The following is an 18,553-nucleotide window of genomic DNA, read 5'->3' on the forward strand; positions in this document are numbered from 1 at the left end:
TACACACTCTCCCTCCATTCTCACTTTGTTGAACCTAATCCCTGCTGTCCTCATCCTGAAGGGTCTGGTTCATGCTGATTAACAGGCCCACACTCAGGGGGGGATCTAACTGAAACGTACAGAATATTGAACATCCTGGACAGAGTGGACATTGGGAAGATGTTTTCATTGGGAGGAGAGACTAAGACCCATGGGCATAGCCTCAGCATAAAGGGAGAATGGGGATTAGGAGAAATTTCTTTAGCCAGAGAGTGGTGAATCTATGGAATTCATTGTCACAGAAAACTGTGGAGGCCAGGTCAATGAGTATGTTTAACACTGGGATGGAGTATCAGAGGTTGAGAGTTGCGGGGAGAAATTGGGAGAATGGGGCTGAGAAACGCTACAGCCAGGATTAATTGGGAGCAGGAGTAAACCACATGATCTTTCCAGCCTGCACCAGCATTGAACACGTCATAACTGGATATGAATATACCTCCATATAAGGTGGATAGGCTGGAACTTTTCTCACTGGAACATAGGAGATTGAGAGGTGACCTTGTCGAGGATTATAAAATCATGAGGGATACGGATGAGGTGAACAACAGGTGTCCTTTCCCTCAGCTGGGGGTTTCAGGATCAGGGAAGCAAATATTTTGAGGTGAGTAGAGAAAGATTTTATAAAGACAGGACAAGGGTTTTTGTTTAAGAGAGTGGTCTGACTGCAGAATGAATGTCCAGAGAAAGTCATAGAGTCATAAAGATGTACAGCACAGAAACAAACTGTTTGGTCCCACTTGTCCATGCCGACCAACTATCCCAACCCAATCTTGTCCCACCTGACAGCACACGGCCCCATATCCCTCCAAATATTTTCTTTTCATGTACCTAACCAAATGCCTTTTAAATGTTGCAATCGTACGAGACTTCACCACTTCCCTTGGCAGTTCATTCAAAAAAGGCACCATCCTCTGCGTGAAAAAGATGCCCCTTAGATCTCTTTTGCATCTTTCCCCTCTAACGCTAAACCCATGCTCTCTCGTTCTGGATTCCCCAACCCCAGGGAAAAGACTTTGTCTATTTATCATATCCATGCCCTTCATGATTTTATACATGCACAGTTACAACGTTTAAAAGACATTTGGATAAGTACATGAATATGAAAAGTTGGAAGGTTTATGGGCCAAACACTGGTAGGTGGGACGAGTTTAGTTTGAGGATATACCCAGCATGGAGTTTAGTTTGAGGATATACTCAGCATGGATGAAGGGTCTGTTCAGTGCTGTCTGACTCTGTGACTGACCTGTACTAGCCTTAGAACCATTTTCTTACCTCCCCCCAAAACCATCCACTTCTTTGTTGTTCAAAACTCAGATGAACTTAGCCTTGAATATGTTCAATGACCCCACTTCTGAACTCAATTCCTCTTCGTAATGTATCACTTGCCTTGCTCATTGCCTGCTGCATCTGCCCGACAACTGGCATTGACTGGAGGGTCTTTGAGACCCCTTTGTACATCCTTACATCATTCCTGGTGAAGGGCTTGTGCCCAAAACTCACTGTCCTGCTCCTCAGATGCTGCCTGATCTATTGCGCTTTTCCAGTGCCACATTTTTCGACTTTCACCTCTTGTCCTCACTTTCTCCACATACCAAAATATCACCATTTAAACAATTCACTGATTTTGTTTTAAGAAAATCCAAACACTCCGTCCCTGGGTGGTCTCGAACCACCAACCTTTACGGTTAACAGCTGAACGCGCTGACCAATTGCGCCACAGAGACAGGTACTAGTGGTATCCCCGCAGTCTCTTTGAGGAAGCTACTATTCAATTCATAACTCAACTTGCCCCGCTCAGAATTACCATTGTCTTCTATCAGTTTTTCTTTTCCATAATAAAGCCTTGGACATTCATTGTGGAGACATGTGGACAGTCTGATCCCACCATCTGCAGGCACATCCATGTCACAAAGAATTAGCTCTCCTACATCGGGGCCATTGCCCTCCGAGCCTTTCAGTGTTTTGCCTCTTACCGAATTTTCTCATTGGCCCCGAGCCACATTGCGGCACTGCACTTGCCATGTGTTTGCCAATTGAGGCACAGACCTGGACCAACTTCGGGAAGAGGCAAATCACTGAGTTCTGAACAAAAACCGTAGCACACTCAAAACATCGGGTTTGTTTACCTTTCCACAGATGCTGCTCGACCCGTTGGCTTTCTACAGTATTCGCTGTGCTTGTTCTACACAAATGCTGCTTTCCATTAAAGAACTTCAAACCCTGTCCTCTGGTAACTGACCCTGGTCAGTGGTAATAGGTTCTTCTGATCATTAACCTGCCCAGTCCCACCACTTCTTCTCCCATCATTACCAACAGCCCCTAGAAATCTCCAGTTAACCTTCTTTGTTCCAAAGACAACATTCCCAAATTGGGAATGTCTCAACAAAATGGAAATTCCTCATCCCTGGACATGATGCAAGTGTTACAATAGGGAGGAGATTTTGGCAAAATATTGTCAGTTAGCAGGTGGAATAATTTTCAGGAAGTAAAAGAGAAATCCCAGTCTCCAGCTTTGTGAAGCTTTAGAAACTCTTTGGGAAGTGGAATTAGAGGAGAATGAAGGATGAACTGTCCGACTGAGCAGAGACAGTCCAGACACCGTCCCCTTGTTTAAGAGGCCGGGAGATTGACTCTGATAGTCTCAGGACATGAACTGATCTGAGATATTGAAAGAATTCTCTGCATATCAGGAATTCAAACCCCTTCACGGCTGGGGATCAATGAGAAAATTCGTTAAGAGGCAAAACACTGAAACGCTCGGAGGGTGATGGCCCTGGTGTAGGAGGGCTAGTTCCTTGTGACATGGATGTGCCTGCAGGTGGTGGGATCAGACTATCCCCGGTGTCTCCACAGTGAATGTCCAAGGCTTTATTATAGAAAAGTAAAACTGATAGAAGACAATGGTAATTCTGGGCGGGGCAGGCTGAATTATGAATTGAACAGTAGCTTCCTCAAAGAGACTGCGGGGTGGGGCGGGGTGGGTGGGGTGGGGTGGGGTGGGTGGGGTGGGGTGGCCACTCCTGTCTCTGTGGCTCAATAAATCAGTGCGTTCGGCTATCAATCGAAAGGCTGGTGGTTCCAGACCAGCGAGGGACAGGGTGTTGTGTGTTTCTCGCTCCGACCCCTGCGAATTTCGCGTTTTTAATGGTGTCAGGAAAATGTTTCCCAAACGGAAATCTTCTCCACTGAGGAAGTACAAAGGAGTTTCTGAATTGATTGAATTTCTGACGTAAAGGACTACGGATGCTGAGAATCCAAGACAGAAAGAGAAACTGCTGGAGAAACTCAGCGGGTTTGGCTGTACCTGGAGAAGGATAAAAAAAAGTTCTGAAATGTTGTCTCTGATTCTCTTTCCACGGATGCTACCTGACCTGCTGAGTTGCTCCTGCAATTTCTGTTGTTTTTAACTGAATGTCCATTTCATCTTTCGGGATGAAACACACAGACTCGCCATTTGCAGATATTTAATACTTTCGAAACCTGTGAAGTGACTGGATTCAAACAAACTCTGCAATGATTCACTCTTTCTCAGCTCCACAGGCAGACAGACTTGGGAAGTGAAGCTGTCAGTGTGGTTCTGTATTGGTGGGCCGAGTGGTTAATGTGATGGACATGAAACCCATTGCGGTTTCCCCACGCAGGTGTGAACCCTGCCGACTACAGTTGAGAAACGTCGTCAAAAAGAAAGGGAGATTGCTCCACGGTTTTTCTTAAGATGCAAATCAGTGGAGGAGTTGAAATATTTCAATCACATTGGGACTGGTCGGGAATCTGCAACCCACCGCCTGTCAGGGTGGAACAAGCAGATACCCACAGAGCTGCTTTTGAGGCAATGAGTCAAGTGTTTGGAAATGAGACTAGAACAGTGAGGGGCTGGAAATCGTGATCGAAATGAAGCAGGCACCTGAGGACAAGGGTGTTTTATTTCCCAGTGAAAGATACTGCTTCACAAAGTTGGGACTACGGAAAGCATTCGGTTTGGAGCCGGCATTCGGTTTGAATTCCTGATCTGCAGGAACGAGACTCTTCACTGTCTCGCTTCAGTAAGTGTCCCTGAGAACATCGGAGTCAAGTCACAGCGCTGTCAGAGGAGAGGAAGCTGAAATAGCCCCACACGCTGCTCACGAGCACATTTCACTCTCCTTAACTCACCGCCCCAACCACTGTGGTTCCTGGGAGTGGAAAGGGAACAAACACCAAAACCCAGTCTCAGCTTTGTAAACCTTCAGAAAATAAGAAAACCGTACATCCCTTTGGATCTTCTATCGTGACATGACAGCGTTGATTTTAAATGGCTGTCCAGTCAGTGCCGATTCGTTTTGGCTGAAAAAATGTTCCTTATCTCATCTCAGCATTTCTTGCCACAGGGAACTGTGTGGCAGAGTTCATGTACATATTTTCTTGTATGGTATAATACAAGGAAATATCCCAACAATTAAAGGGAGTCAGGGGGCTGAGTTGAGTATGGTTGCCATTACAAAAGAGATAGTGTTAGAAAAGTTAAAAGGTCTTAAAATTGATAAATCTCCTGGTCCCGATGGGATACATCCTAGAGTTATGAGAGAGGTGGCTGAGGAAATAGCGGAGGCATTGGTTGAGATCTTTCAAGAGTCACTGGAGTCAGGAAAGGTCCCGGATGATTGGAAGATGGCTGTTGTAATCCCCTTATTCAAGAAAGGATCAAGACAAAAGATGGAAAATTATAGGCTAATTAGCTTAACCTTGGTTGTTGGTAAAATTCTAGAATCCATCATTAAGGATGAGGTTTCTAAATTCTTAGAAGAGCAGAGACTGATTAGAACAAGTCAACATGGATTTAGTAAGGGAAGGTCATGCCTGACAAACCTGTTGGAATTCTTTGAAGAGGTGACAAGTAGGTTAGACCAGGGAAACCCAGTGGATCTGGTCTGTCTAGACTTTCAAAAGACCTTTGATAAGATGCCACACGGGAGGCTGCTGAGCAAGGTGAGGGCCCATGGTGTTCGAGGTGAGCTGCTGGGATGGATTGAGGATTGGCTGTCTGACAGAAGGCAGAGAGTTGGGATAAAAGGTTCTTTTTCGGAATGGCAGCTGGTGACGAGTGGTGTCGCGCCGGGATCGGTGTTGGGGCCACAGCTGTTCCCATTATATATTAATGATTTGGATGAAGGGACTGGGGGCATTCTAGCGAAGTTTGCAGATGATACGAAGTTAGGTGGACAGGCAGGTAGTACGGAAGAGGGGAGGCTACAGAAGGATCTAGACAGTTTGGGAGAGTGGTCCAGGAAATGGTTGATGGAATTCAACGTAAGCAAATGCGACGTCATGCACTTTGGCAAAAACAAAAAAAGGATAGACTACTTTCTAAATGGTGAGAAAATTAGTAAAGCCAAAGTACAAAGGGATCTGGGAGTGCTTGTCGAGGATTCTCTAAAGGTAAAAATGCAGGTTGAATCCGTGATTAAGAAAGCGAATGCAATGTTGTCACTTATCTCAAGAGGGTTGAAATATAAAAGCAGAGATGTGCTACTGAGACTTTATAAAGCTCTGGTTCGGCCCCATTTGGAGTACTGTGTCAAGGTTTGGTCCCCACACCTCAGGAAGGACATACTGGCACTGGAACGCGTCCAGCGGAGATTCACACGGATGATCTCTGGAATGGTAGGTCTAACATATGAGGAACGGCTGAGGATCCTGGGATTGTATTCATTGGAGTTTAGAAGATTAAGTGGAGACTTAATAGAGACGTACAAGATAATACATCAGCCATGATTGAATGGCGGAGTGGACTCGATGGGCCGAATGGCCTTACTTCCACTCCTATGTCTTATGGTCTTAAGGTATTTTGTAAATAACATACGTTTGCTGGTTGTTTGTACTGGGTATTTCTGGTTCATTAGCCGCTGTTTAATGCTGAGAGGGTTGAGTTGTCTGGACATCATTTCACAGATGTCTTTAATGCAAAGTAATGTGGCTAGCGTTTCTGCAGATGTTGTGTCTGCTTGTGTCAGTTTGTTGATGTGAAATTGGCACACTGGGTTTATTGGGTAGGCAAAAGTGAGGACTGCAGATGCTGGAAACCAGAGTTTAGATCAGAGTGGTGCTGGAAAAGCGCAGCAGGTCAGACAGCTTCCGAGGAACAGGAAAATCGACGTTTCGGGCTAAAGCCCTTCATCAGGAATAGAGGCAGGACGCTTCCAGGGGTGGCGAGATAAATTGGGGGGTGCTGGGCCGAAATTAGCAAAGAGCACAATAGGTGAATGGTGGTGGGATGGAGGTGACAGATCAGAGAGGAGGGTGGAGCGGATAGGTGGGAAGGGAGATTGGCAGGTAGGACAGTTCATGAGGACAGCGCTGAGCTGGAAGGTTGGAATTGAGGTAAGGTGAGGGAGGGAAAATAAGGAAACAGATGCCCTGGGGTTGAATTCATCCCTGACGGAAGATGGGGCGTTCTTCCTCCAGGCATCGGGTGGGGAGGGAGCGGCGATGGAGGAGTCCCAGGACCTGCATATCCTCAGCAGAGTGGGACGGGGCGGGGGAGGTTGAAATTTTGGGCCATAGGACGATGGGGTTGATTGGTGCGGGTGTCCTGGAGATGCTCCCCCAAGCGCTGTGACTTGACTCTGCGAGGAGTCTCCAGTTCCCCCAATGTAGAGGAGACCGCATCGGGAGCAATGGATACAAGAAATGACATTGGTGGAAGCTTTCTCAAAACCGTGGCGTGGGTTCGATTTCCGGGCAGGAAAGCAATCTTTAATAGAGCTGCCGACGTGCACGGATATATCCCTGGTGGTCTAGTGGTTAGGATTCGGCGCTTTCACCGCTGCGGCCCGGGTTCGATTCCCGGTCAGGGAAGCAATTTTCAGCGGATAATTTGGCTACCCACTCTCAGTTCCATCTTGGTCTTGGTAGTTACTGGGTGCTGCAGTGTGTAATGGCTCGTTGAAATAGTGTCCTGATTCAGTTTGTTTGTATGTGTAGGGGTGATTGCTTCTGTAGCTAAGTACTTAGTTCGCGTGCGCTGTTTTCCTGTTGAGGCTGTTTTGAATTTACCATTGACTGCTCGCTCGACTGTGACGTCTAGAAATCGCACTTTGGTGTTGTTCTCCTCTTTTGTGAATTTTATGCCAGTGAGTATATTGTTGATGGTGTTGTACGTTTCCTCTAATTTGTTTCATTTTTTCATGACAAAAGTGTCATCACTGTGGCGGACACAAAGTTTGGGTTGGGTCGTTGGAAGAGCTGTTTGTTCGAGTGTCTGCATTATTGCTTCTGCTCGGAATCCTGATACTGGTGGTTTATTGGTTATTTCCTTTATTTGTTTGTAGGGCTTGTTACTGAATAGGAAGTAGGTGGTAAGGCACAGCTCCACGAGGTTGACAGTGTTATCTTTGCTGATGAAGTTGTTGCTGTGTTTGTGTCTTTGGTTCTTCGAGTAGTGTCTTCAGTTTTCTTTGGCCACGTTGATGTTAATGGATGTGAACAGGGCTCTATGTCAAAGGACAGCATTATTCCATCCTCTTCTATCTTAGTGTCTTTTGTGTTCAAGAATTCTTGGATGGAGTAAATGGAGTGCCGTGAATCTTCGACTTGGTGTTTTAGTCTTCAGTAGATGCCTTTGAATAGTCTGTGTATTGGTGTTCCAAGTAGTGAGACTATGGCCTGAGGGGGGCTCCTGGTTTGAAGAGGAGCAGAACAACAACAAAATGCCATTCTTAGTTGTCACAGTAGAGCGAACAGTCAATGGGGAACTTCAAACTAGCGTCTAGAGAAAAACAACACACACAAACCAAATACTTAACTACAGAAACAATCATCCCAACACCCACAAACGAAGCTGCATCAGGACATTATTTCAACAAGCCACTACACACTGCAGCACAGAGAAACTACGAAGTGTACAAGAGAAATAAGTATATAGAGTATTTAAGGAGAACGGTTACCCAATAAACCCAGTCCGTTGATTTCTCAGTGATGCTTCCAAGCTGACTCTCAAAACTTCGGTTTGTCCTTCCATTCTTTCCTGTTTGTTTTTTGTGGGTTTTGAGAGGTTTCCCAATCCTCTGACTGTGTATTGGAGTTGGAAAGTTATGTTGTGGCTGTACAGGACATTGGTTAGACCACTTTGGGAATATTGTGTGCAATTCTGGTCTTCCTCCTATCAGAAGGATATTGTGGAAATTGAAAGGGTTCTAAAGAATCAATGGGTCCACAGAGGGGGAAGAAGCCCTTCTGCTGCCCTGAGTGTGGGAAGGCCTTCAGTGATTCCTCCGCCCTGCTGACGAACCAGTTGGTCCACACCGGGGAAGGCTGTTCTCCGGCCACAAGTGCAAGGTGGCCTTCAGCTGTTCTTCCCACCTGCTGAGACACCAGTGGGTCCACACTGAGGAGAGGCCGCTCTTCTGCCCCGAGTGCAGGAAGGGCTTTGCTCTTTCCTCCGACCTATTGACCCATTGGTCAGATGTCGTTCAGTTGCCATAAGTGCAGGAAGGCCTTCAGCAATTCCATGGCCCTGCTGAGGCACCAGTCCGTCCACACTAGGGAGAAGCTGTTCTCCTGCCCCGAATGTGGGAAGGTCTTTACCCGCTCCTCCACGCTGCTGAAGCACCAGCTAGTCCACACATGGGGGAAGGGAGGCGGGGGGGGGGGTGTTTGGGGAGGCCATTCTGCTGCCCTAAGTGCGGGAAGGCCTTCAGCAATTCCTCCGCCCTACTGAAGCACCAATGTGTCCACACCGGGGAGATGCCCTTCAGTTGGCCCGAGTATGGGAAGAGGTTCATGTTTTCCTGCAACTTGCAGAAGCACCAGCGGGGGCACCAGCGCTCCCAGCAATCAGATCCTACTGGTGACGCTGCCTTGGGAACGCCCCAGGACTGAATCTCCTGCCAGCTCTGACAGTGGGTGCAGTGGGAGAGTAGGCGGGCTGTTTTTGTTTCTGATGGACTGCAATTGCCTCCCCCACCCCCCACAACCACAACCCCATGGTGGCTCAGGGTGTGCACTGCTGCCTCATGGCACCAGGAACCCAGGAATAATTCCACCCTTTGGGGTCTGTGTGCAATTTATGGAGGGTAGGAAAATGGATCTGAGTGGGTTAGTCTTTGGAAGATCAGTGCAGTTGTGTTGGGCTGAAGGACCTGTTTCCACATTGTAGGAGTTCTTCGAACCTCTGAGCTTTGCTTTCAGTGGACACTGCTGCTCATTGAGCCAGGGACTGTGCATTGCCAATGAAATGATCCAGAGAAAATAAGACTGCAAGACCATCGGAGCATACGTTAGGCCATTCGGCCCGTCGAGTTTACTCTGCCATTCGTTAGTGACAAAAGTAGTGCAGATGAGATTAACTACAGTCTGGAAACAGGCCATTCGTCCCAACAAGTCCACACCAACCCTCCGAAGAGTAACCCATCCAGACCCATTTCCCTCTGACTAATGTACCTAACTCTATGGGCAATTAAGCATGGCCCATCCACATGACCTGCACATCTTTGGTTTATGAAAGAAAAGAGGTCCACCCAAAGAAAACCAACGCAGACACTGGGAGAATGTGCGAACTCCTCACAGACGGCCACCCAAGGCTGGAATCAAGCCTGGGTCCCCAGTGCTGTGAGGCTGCAGTGGTAACCACTGAGCCAGTACATATTGCAACCCGATGTAGGCAAGCAGGAGGTTGGGAGAATACAGCAAGCTAGGCAACACCAGGATGTGGAGTAGTCAGCGTTTTGGGTATTAACCCTTCTTCAGGACTGAAACGTTGACTTCTCGATGAGAAACGACTTACGGGAATGTTGCTGGGGGTTGGAGGGTTTGAGCTACAGGGAGAGGCTGAATAGGCTGGGGCTGTTTTCAGTGGAGCATCGGAGGCAGAGGAGTGACCTAATAGAGGTTACAAAATTATGAGGGGCATGGACAGTGTAATAAAGAAGGTCCTTTCCCTGGGATGGGGGAGTCCAGAACTAGAGAGTAGACATTTAGGTTGAAAGGCGAAATTAAAGTGACAACTTCTTCATGCAGAGGGTGGTACACATATGAAATGAGCTGCCAGAGTATATGGGTCAGTTGCTGTCAAATGGGACTAGATTATTTTAGGATATCAGGTCAGCATGGACAAGTTGGACCGGAGGGTTTGTTTCAATGCTGTACATGTCTCTGACTACTGGTCCTGATGTAAGTTTAAAGTAGAGTCCAAGTAACATTGAATTTTTCAGTCTTGTTGAGCTCACCTCCTGAAAAGTTTTAAATGAATCCCTCCGAACGATACTGTTTAAAAATGCTGAGTTGGGCAAAGTATCCCATCAAGTTCAACACGAACCCAGAGTTGAAGAAGTCAGAAGTCAGAACATCAAGGGGACCAAAACTGATCACAATATTCCAGGTGCAGCCTCATCCACGTCCTGTATGACTACAACTTAACTTGTCAACATCTATACTCAATTCCCTAACTGATGAAGGCCGGTGTGCTGAAACCTTTCTTCACTGCCTTGTGTACCGATGTTGTCAGAGTTTAGGACCTACTTTAATCTGATCCACAATCCAGCTGTTGGGTGTCCAGAAGCAGAGTAGTGCAGTGGGAGCGTGCTGGGCACATAAGCCAGAGGTCGATGGGTCAAAACCCTGTGATGCTGTTGCTCAATGTCTCCATAAGCTGCTTTACACCTGCTTCCCAAGGATTCTTCAGTAGAGAAGTGACAGTGGCAGCAATCCCCCGGAGCTGCAGGAAGGCCCGAGATCCAAGAAGCGGGGGGTAAGGCTGGAGGCTGGATTTGCTCAAGACTTGCATCTATTAACTCATTTAAATGGCACCTACTGTATAGGGCTATGGTTCACATTAAAACCGGAGGATCATGTCAGAGTGCTTGTTTATATTTAGCAGCTGTAGTTGGTAAAATACACTCTCTGGAGGAGCACCTTCTATGATGCTGCATTTCTTGCCTTCTGCCCTTCCTCCATTTCTTATCTCCCAGCTTGATTTTATATTTTTTTGGTCAAATTTAATTTCATAAGAATCAGACTTGGTATTCACTGTGTGCTATTAATTTGTTTGTTCGAATATTGTAAGTCAAAATTAATGCTGTAATTTCATTTCTGATGTCAGAGTTTGACATTGAATGTGCAGGTGTGAATACCAGTAAGTTGTGAAAATAAATCAAGAACTTGTGGTTTTTAACAAAAAGAGCAGTTCACTAATATTCATGGCATTGTCTCATTTGGGTGTGATGATTCAAATCTGACCATCAAACCGTTTCATGCAGTCACCCAATTTAATTAAAGTTTTCTTTAACTTAGTAAAAGAAAATAACTCCAGCAGGCTAAGATTTATGCAATCTATTTATAAGATTATGTCCATTGCTCGCAATATGGTCTCATCCACATTTAGGAAACTGGACGGCAACTAGCGGAATGTTTGAGGGAACAGCTCTGGGTCACAGAAACTAAACGCCTGTGGCTGAACACTTTATCTCCCCCTCCCCTTCCACCAAGGACATGCAAGTCCTGGGCCTCCTCCACTGCCAAACTCTTGCTACCCGACGCTTGTCGGAAAAACATCATCTTCTGCCTTGGGACCCTCCAATTACATGGGATCAATGTACATTTCATCACTTTCCTCATTTCCTCTCCCGTACCTTGTCTCAGATCCAACCTTCCAATTCGACATCAACCTCTTGACCTGTCATACCTGTCCACTTTGCTTCTCACCTATTTGCTTCACCCTCATCTCTGACCTATCACCATCAATCCCTACCTCCATCTACCTATTACACTCCCAGCTTCCTTTCCCCCAGCCCTACGTCCTTCCCATTTATCTGTCAGCCCCTTTGGGCCACCCTTTATTCCTGATCAAGAGCTTAGGCTCTAAACCAAGACTGTGATGAAACAACATCCTCAACAAATAGGAAATAGCTCCCATGTCAGATTTCATCCCCTCTTCTGTTTCCCAATTCTTTCAGAAATAAGAAATGTCTTTTTCTTCCACTAGAAAGTTGTCTTCCACTTTGCGCTGTCTGAAGTGTTAAGACACACCACTACTTCAGCCACCTTTTAAGAATCCTTTCAACCTGTTTTTCTAACAATTGTGGAGGTGACCAAAAGCAAACATTTCACTCCCTCTCAATGCCCCGTTTCTCCTCCTATCAGCCATTTTGTCATGTTGTCTATGTTACATGCAGTCGAGTGCACTTGGTTTCTGAATTGAAATTGGCCATTGAAGTGAACAGGATTAATATTTATCGATGGCTAGCTGTGTTTGCACTAACTGTAATTATCCACCAATACAATGTCTTTTGTTCCACCAAAACTGGAAACAATGATCTGTATTTATATTGCAGTCGGATGTAGAAAAATCATTCCAGCGATCTTCAAGTTATTATAGTTTACTGAGGCCATAACAGCATAGCGCGGCAGTTTGATGTGACTAAAACTTGCATGGAAAGAATGTAGATTGATGAGAAGTCAAAATGGCAGAGTCTCCGGCCACAATCGATCTGTCTGTCTTGGTTATATGAGTGGCGGCTCTTCAAGAGCAATTTCCACTCCATCACTTCAACCAGCAAGAGGAGATAAGTGTGAACACAACATTCCAACTGTGACATATACGCATTGCTTCGATGTTATTGATCAAAATCCTGGAACTCGATCCTGAACCTTCATTAGAGACCACATCATATTTGTGAAGCAATTTAAGAGGCAGCTCATCACCACTTTTTCAAGGACAGTTTGGGAAGACGTGCTGGCAGAGCCAATGATATTCACATGATATTGGAGACAGTCTCACCGTATGGATACATGATTGGCTAACCAATGATGCAGCAGGGATAAGAGGCATGTTCAGGATCGCAACTTGTAACTAGCAATGTGGCACAGGGATCAGTGCTGGGGCCAAAATTATTTACAATATGTATATGAATTACTTGGATAAGTGAAGTGAATGTCCTATTGCCAAGACTGCAGAAGAGACAGTTGATGGGAATGCAGGTGGTGAGGATGACATGGAGAGGGATATCGACCGGTTAAGCAAAAAGTTTGGGCCTTTTAGCTAAGGGAAGATATACTGACATTGGAGGCAGACTAGAGAAGGTTGACCAGGACGATATCAGGAATGGAAATAATGTCTTATAAGGAGAAATGAATAGGTTGGGCTTGTGGTTATTAGAAGTTAGAAGATTTCGAGATAACCTTATTGTCACAAACAAGATTCTGAGGAGACGTGACAGAATAGGTGTGGGAACGTTGACCCTTGTGGGTGAGTTTAGAACCTGAGGGAATAACTTGCAAATAAGGGATTGCATATTTAGGACAGTTGTTGAGCCTGGATTGTTAAGTGCATTCAAAACTAACATTTTTTTTAATCAGAAAGGGAATTGAGATTATGGGGAAACAGCAGGAAAGTGAAGTTGATGTTTCCCAGAATAATAGTGGGAGACAAAGTGCGACATCCCATGAATAAATAAAGGAAAATAAATAAAGGAAAATATTCAGGAGAACACTTTCATTGAGGGAAGACTGGGATCCAGTGATAATGATTGAGCAACCCAGAGATCAAGGTCTTCTGAGAACACAAACTGAAATCGTATCATGGCTTCTGGTAGAATTTATGTTCAACTAATTAAATGATCTGGAAGTGAGAGTTTCTCTCGGTCTTGGCAAACAGGAAACAGATATTCACTAAAATAATGCCAATGTGGACCACGAATTCGGGCTGCTCCCCCTCCCCTTAAGGACCCGGAAAACACGATCAGAGACGTCACTTACCCTTGCACCTGGGAGGCAACATACCAATCGTGAGTCTCTCTCGCCCACACAAAACCACATATCTGTGCCCCAAACTATCGAGTCCCCAATAACTCTTGCTCTGCTCTTCTCCAACCTTCCCTTCTGAGCAACGGAATCAGGCTCCGTGCCAGAGGCCTGAACCCCATTGCTTACCCCTGGTAAGTGGTCCCCCCAACAAGTATCCAAAATGGTATACTTGTTCTTGAGGGGAACGACCGCAGGGGGTCACTGCACTGGCTGCTTTCGCCAAGTCCCCCTCATTGTCACCCATCTGTCTGCAATCTTTGGAGTTACTACTTCCCTAAAGCTCCGATCTATGACCACTCTGCCTCCCGAATGATTCTAAGTTCATCGAACTCCAGCTCCAGTTCCCGAACACGGTCTTGGAGGAGCTGGAGATGGGTGCACTTCCGGCAAGTGTAATCAGTAGGGAGGACAAGCAAAGCCACACCTCCCCTTCTTTGACCCCCACCTCTGACCCTACTAAAACATTTAAATACTGGAACCTGCAACAACCAATCCTGTCGCTGTTCTACCCATGTCTCCGTAATAGCCACAACATTCAAATCCCAGGTACCAACCACGCTGCACGTTCACCTATCTTATTTCATATACTTCTCACATTGAAGTACATACACTTCAAGTCACATTCCTGTTTAGAGGCACCCTCCTTCGAGATTGACGCCATGTTCCTAACCTCCCTACACTCAAGGTCCTGCACCCTAAAGCTACAGTCTAGGTTCCCATGCCCCTGCAGAATTAGTTGAAACCCCCCCCGCAAACAGCACTAGCAAACGTCCCACCAAGGATACTGGTGCCCCTCAGGTTCAGGTGTAGACCATCCTGTTTATAGAGGTCCCACCTTCCCCAGAAAGAACCCCAGTTATCCAGATACCGGAATCCCTCCCTCCTGCACCATCCCTGTAGCCACGCATTTATCTGTTCTCTCTCACTATTCCTCAACTCGCGATCAAGTGGCACGGGTAACAAACCAGAGACAACAGCTCTGTTTGTTCTAACTCTGCGCTTCCAACCTAACTCCCTGAAAGTATGCATAACATCCTCATCCCTCTTCCTACCTATGTCATTGGTGCCAATGTGGACCATGACTTCGGGCTGCTCTCCGACCTCCTTAAGGACCCGGAAAACACGATCAGAGACATCACGTACCCTTGCACCTGGAGGCAACATACCAATCGTGAGTCTCTCTCGCCCCCACAAAATCACATATCTGTGCCCCAAACTATTGAGTCCCCAATAACTATTGCTCTGCTCTTTTCCAACCTTCCCTTCTGAGCATCGGGAACAGACTCCGTGCTAGAGGCCTGAACCCCACTGCTTACCCCTGGTAAGTCGTCCCCCCCTACAAGTATCCAAAATGATACACTTGTTCTTCATGGGAACGACTGCAAGGGGTCGCTGCACGGGCTGCTATCTCCAAGTACCCCTCACTATCACCCATCTGTCTGCAATCTTTGGAGTTGCTACTTCCCTCAAGCTCCGATCTATGACCCCCTCTGCCTCCCGAATGATTCTAATTTCATCCAACTCCAGCTCCCGTTCCCAAAGGCGGTCTGGGAGGAGCTGGAGATGGGTGCACTTCTGGCAAGTGTAATCAGCAGGGACGACCATGGCATCCCTCACCTCAAACATGTTGCAAGAGGAACATTGCACTGTCTTCACTGCCATCCCTCTAAAAGTAACCTTTAAAGAAAACTCGGTCTGAAGAATAGAACAAGCAAAATGCAGCACTTACCTGCTTACCATAACGGATCTTATTATAAGTTTAGAGGAGGAGGGCGGGTGGGAGGGACTACCCCTGTAGTGCCTCGGGTTACTCTCCTGCGCCCATTTATAGGAAGAAACACCTATCCAGGTTAGCTTGCGCTACACCAGCTTCCGGGTCCACTCCGTGCTTTTTTCCAATAAAGGCGCGCAGGAGAGTCCCGGAGATGTGACTTGACTCTAAGTCTCCCCAATGTTATAGAGCTCGCATCGGGAGCAATGGACACAAAAAATTACATTGATGGATGTACCGGTGAAAGTCTCCTTACTGCCGCAGCCCGGGTTCGATTCCCGGGCAGCAAGGCCATTTTCAGCCGAGCTACAAGGCCGTTTCTATGTCTCCCTGGTGGTCTAGTGGTTAGGATTTGGCGCTCTTACCGCCGCGGCCCGGGTTCGATTCCCGGTCAGGGAAGCAGTTTTCAGCTGGCCTACAAGCTGTCCATTCTTCTGAAATTCGCTTTACAGTTACTTATTGATCTTCATCGGACCTGGGTGCTGCAGTGTGATGTAGCTCGTTAAAATCGCATCCTGATGCAGATTTATTTGCATGTGTTGGGATGATTGCTTCTGCAATACGAGTGAACAGTCTTCACTCTCTCTGCGGAGCAGGTCGGGGCTGCTTGGCAGTGTCTGTTTGTAGACGCGGTTCCGTGTGTTTTACAGTTTAAATTTAATTTTTCTTGTGGCCCTTCATTCTACTTAAAGTTCAAGAGCCCTCAAACCGAAATTCCCCAGGTACTTGTGGGACAATTTCTTCCAGGTGTTCGCTAAATATATCTCTGAGAACTTTGTAAAGTTTGAACATTGTGAGTGTTGACATTTTGTACTTTTGCGCGAAATCACAGTTCGAAAAAAACAGAATGGCGCAACTTAGACAGAGTTTATACTTGCAGGACGGCGATATGTCTGCGGGTGCATGATGGGAGCATCACCCAGAAGGGAAACCATCTCTCCTATTCACTCAATGTCGTCTTTAGCAGCTTTTCCGTATAACGGCACACTGTTCAGCACCTCGCCTTTTCTTTTCTTTCCCAAAAAACTTTGGCATAAATATTTTACATTGATACACTGGCCCAATGTGCACAATTGAGATGACACACTGGTGGAGGTCTGAGTGGTCTTCTGTTGTTCTCTGTACCCTATGTTGAGGAGGGCAGTGCTTATCAAGGTTCACTCCGGTGTCAGAGAAAAGTTGCGAAACAAAACGGTTTAACTTTCTGCCTGTGGAGGGAGCCCGGTTTCTGGGTCCGGGACAAACAACAGTAGGGAGACAGAATGAGAAGCAGCTGTTCCAGAAACTCTTTCCCGCTTGCAATTCTCAGAGCAATGTCAAATGTATTTCACACTGAGCAAGACTCAGCTGGTTAAAGAGGTGGAGCGGGGGTGCTTGTGTGCTCTCGGTGTGGCTCGTTAGTCTCGGGGTATGATTCTCGCTTTGGGTCTTCTACTACGTAGACTTGTGCGAAATCCCGGACGAGCCTGCGTTTCCTGACTTGTGCAAGAGTGCCTGGTTAACTTTCTCACAAAGTACCTTCGCTAAAGTGCGGGCTTTTGCCCGAAACGTCGATTTTACTGCTCCTCGGATGCTGCCTGAACTGCTGTGCTTTTCCAGCACCACTAATCCAGAATCTGGTTTCCAACATCTGCAGTCATTATTTTTCCCGCTTGGAGTACAAATTGGGCAGAAGGCAAGGAAGTGAAATGATGGAATATTGTGTTGACGTCAGTGGTGCCGTGTTTAAGGAATGTCAGCACTGAAGCAAGATTGGAAATTTGGGACAGCTCTCCTCGGAGAAGAGAAGTTTGAAATCTGGCCTGGTTGAAGCTTTCCAAGTCATGCAAAGTTTAGACAGAGAAAGTGATGTAGTCAAAATGCTCCCACGCCTGAAAGGATCGGCAACAATTCGGCAGAGTTTTAAAGTCATGAGGAAAAGAACTAAAAGTGACATTGGGAAGAACGCTTTCCTACAGGGAGTGGTTGCGTTCAGTAAATCCCTAACTGACACTGACAAAGAGACAGATTGAATAGACGCAAACGGGAATTCGGTGGTCATGTTTAAAGTAACACTGTGCAGAATTACATGGAGAAGGAAAGAGAATGATACGAATAGAGACCCACGTTTACTTACTGTGTCGAACCAGCAGAGCGAAGGTGGGCCGCATGGCCTCCGTCTGTGCTGTGACACATGCTGTGATTCAGAATGGAATCACAATTCGACCAACAGAATGTGGGAAGTTAGGAAAAAGTTTATATTTACACAGCTTCCATCCGTCTATGCAGCAGCATATGATAGGACAGCAGTGGAGATCTTTGACATCAGTCTCGAAGGGACCTGTGGAAAACTCTCGGCATGTAGGAGCAGAGTGGCTTAGTGGTTGTGTGCTGGGCTCATAGCCCCGAGGTCGATGGATTGAAGTCATCCTCCGCTGTAGTGCAATGTCTCCTTGAGCGGCTCCCTTTTGAACTGGGGCTGTGTTATATTCTATATCTTGCCTTTGCACCTACTGCCTGAGTGTCTGAATACCCTGTATCATACCGATACTCTCGGGAAACTCACACGATTCAAGTAACATGCTTTTTGGAGGTCTGAGTGGTCTTCTCCTGTTCTTCGTCGGTTTCCTATGAACTGATTCGCAAAACCACTTCTTCTCAATGCCAATGAGCTAATAAAGTTGAAACGCATGCCTTGTACTTCCATCCATTCCCTGCATTAATCGCCACGCCGGGTCGGACGTGAATGACAAGACGATAAGTATGTCAGAAACCGTATCACCACTCAGATACAGTTCCTTCCTATGAGGACAGATATCACTGATTGTGAATCACCTCAGAGAGAGGCAAGTGGCAGAGAGTCGCCGTGGACTCGATGGGCTGAACGGCTTGTGTCTGCGCGAGAATGGTGCTATGTGTTTATGCCGTCCCACTGCCTGTCTCTGGGACAGAGAGGCTGAGGGAGCAAAACTGGTTCATTTTTAACCG

At 46.5% G+C, this 18,553-nt stretch overlaps 3 non-coding genes across 3 annotated transcripts; 2 read left to right on the forward strand and 1 right to left on the reverse strand.

Moving 5' to 3' along the window:
* Positions 1-1,688: 1,688 nt before the first annotated feature.
* Positions 1,689-1,763, reverse strand: trnan-guu (transfer RNA asparagine (anticodon GUU)). The gene has a single exon. It is a non-coding gene; the product is annotated as a tRNA-Asn (tRNA).
* Positions 1,764-6,801: 5,038 nt separating this feature from the next.
* trnae-uuc (transfer RNA glutamic acid (anticodon UUC)) lies at positions 6,802-6,873 on the forward strand. Its single transcript has one exon. It is a non-coding gene; the product is annotated as a tRNA-Glu (tRNA).
* A 9,040-nt stretch (positions 6,874-15,913) lies between these two features.
* trnak-cuu (transfer RNA lysine (anticodon CUU)) lies at positions 15,914-15,985 on the forward strand. Its single transcript has one exon. It is a non-coding gene; the product is annotated as a tRNA-Lys (tRNA).
* Positions 15,986-18,553: the final 2,568 nt, after the last annotated feature.

The sequence above is a fragment of the Hemiscyllium ocellatum genome, assembly GCF_020745735.1.
Source record: "Hemiscyllium ocellatum isolate sHemOce1 chromosome 27 unlocalized genomic scaffold, sHemOce1.pat.X.cur. SUPER_27_unloc_20, whole genome shotgun sequence".
NCBI classification, from domain to species: domain Eukaryota; kingdom Metazoa; phylum Chordata; class Chondrichthyes; order Orectolobiformes; family Hemiscylliidae; genus Hemiscyllium; species Hemiscyllium ocellatum.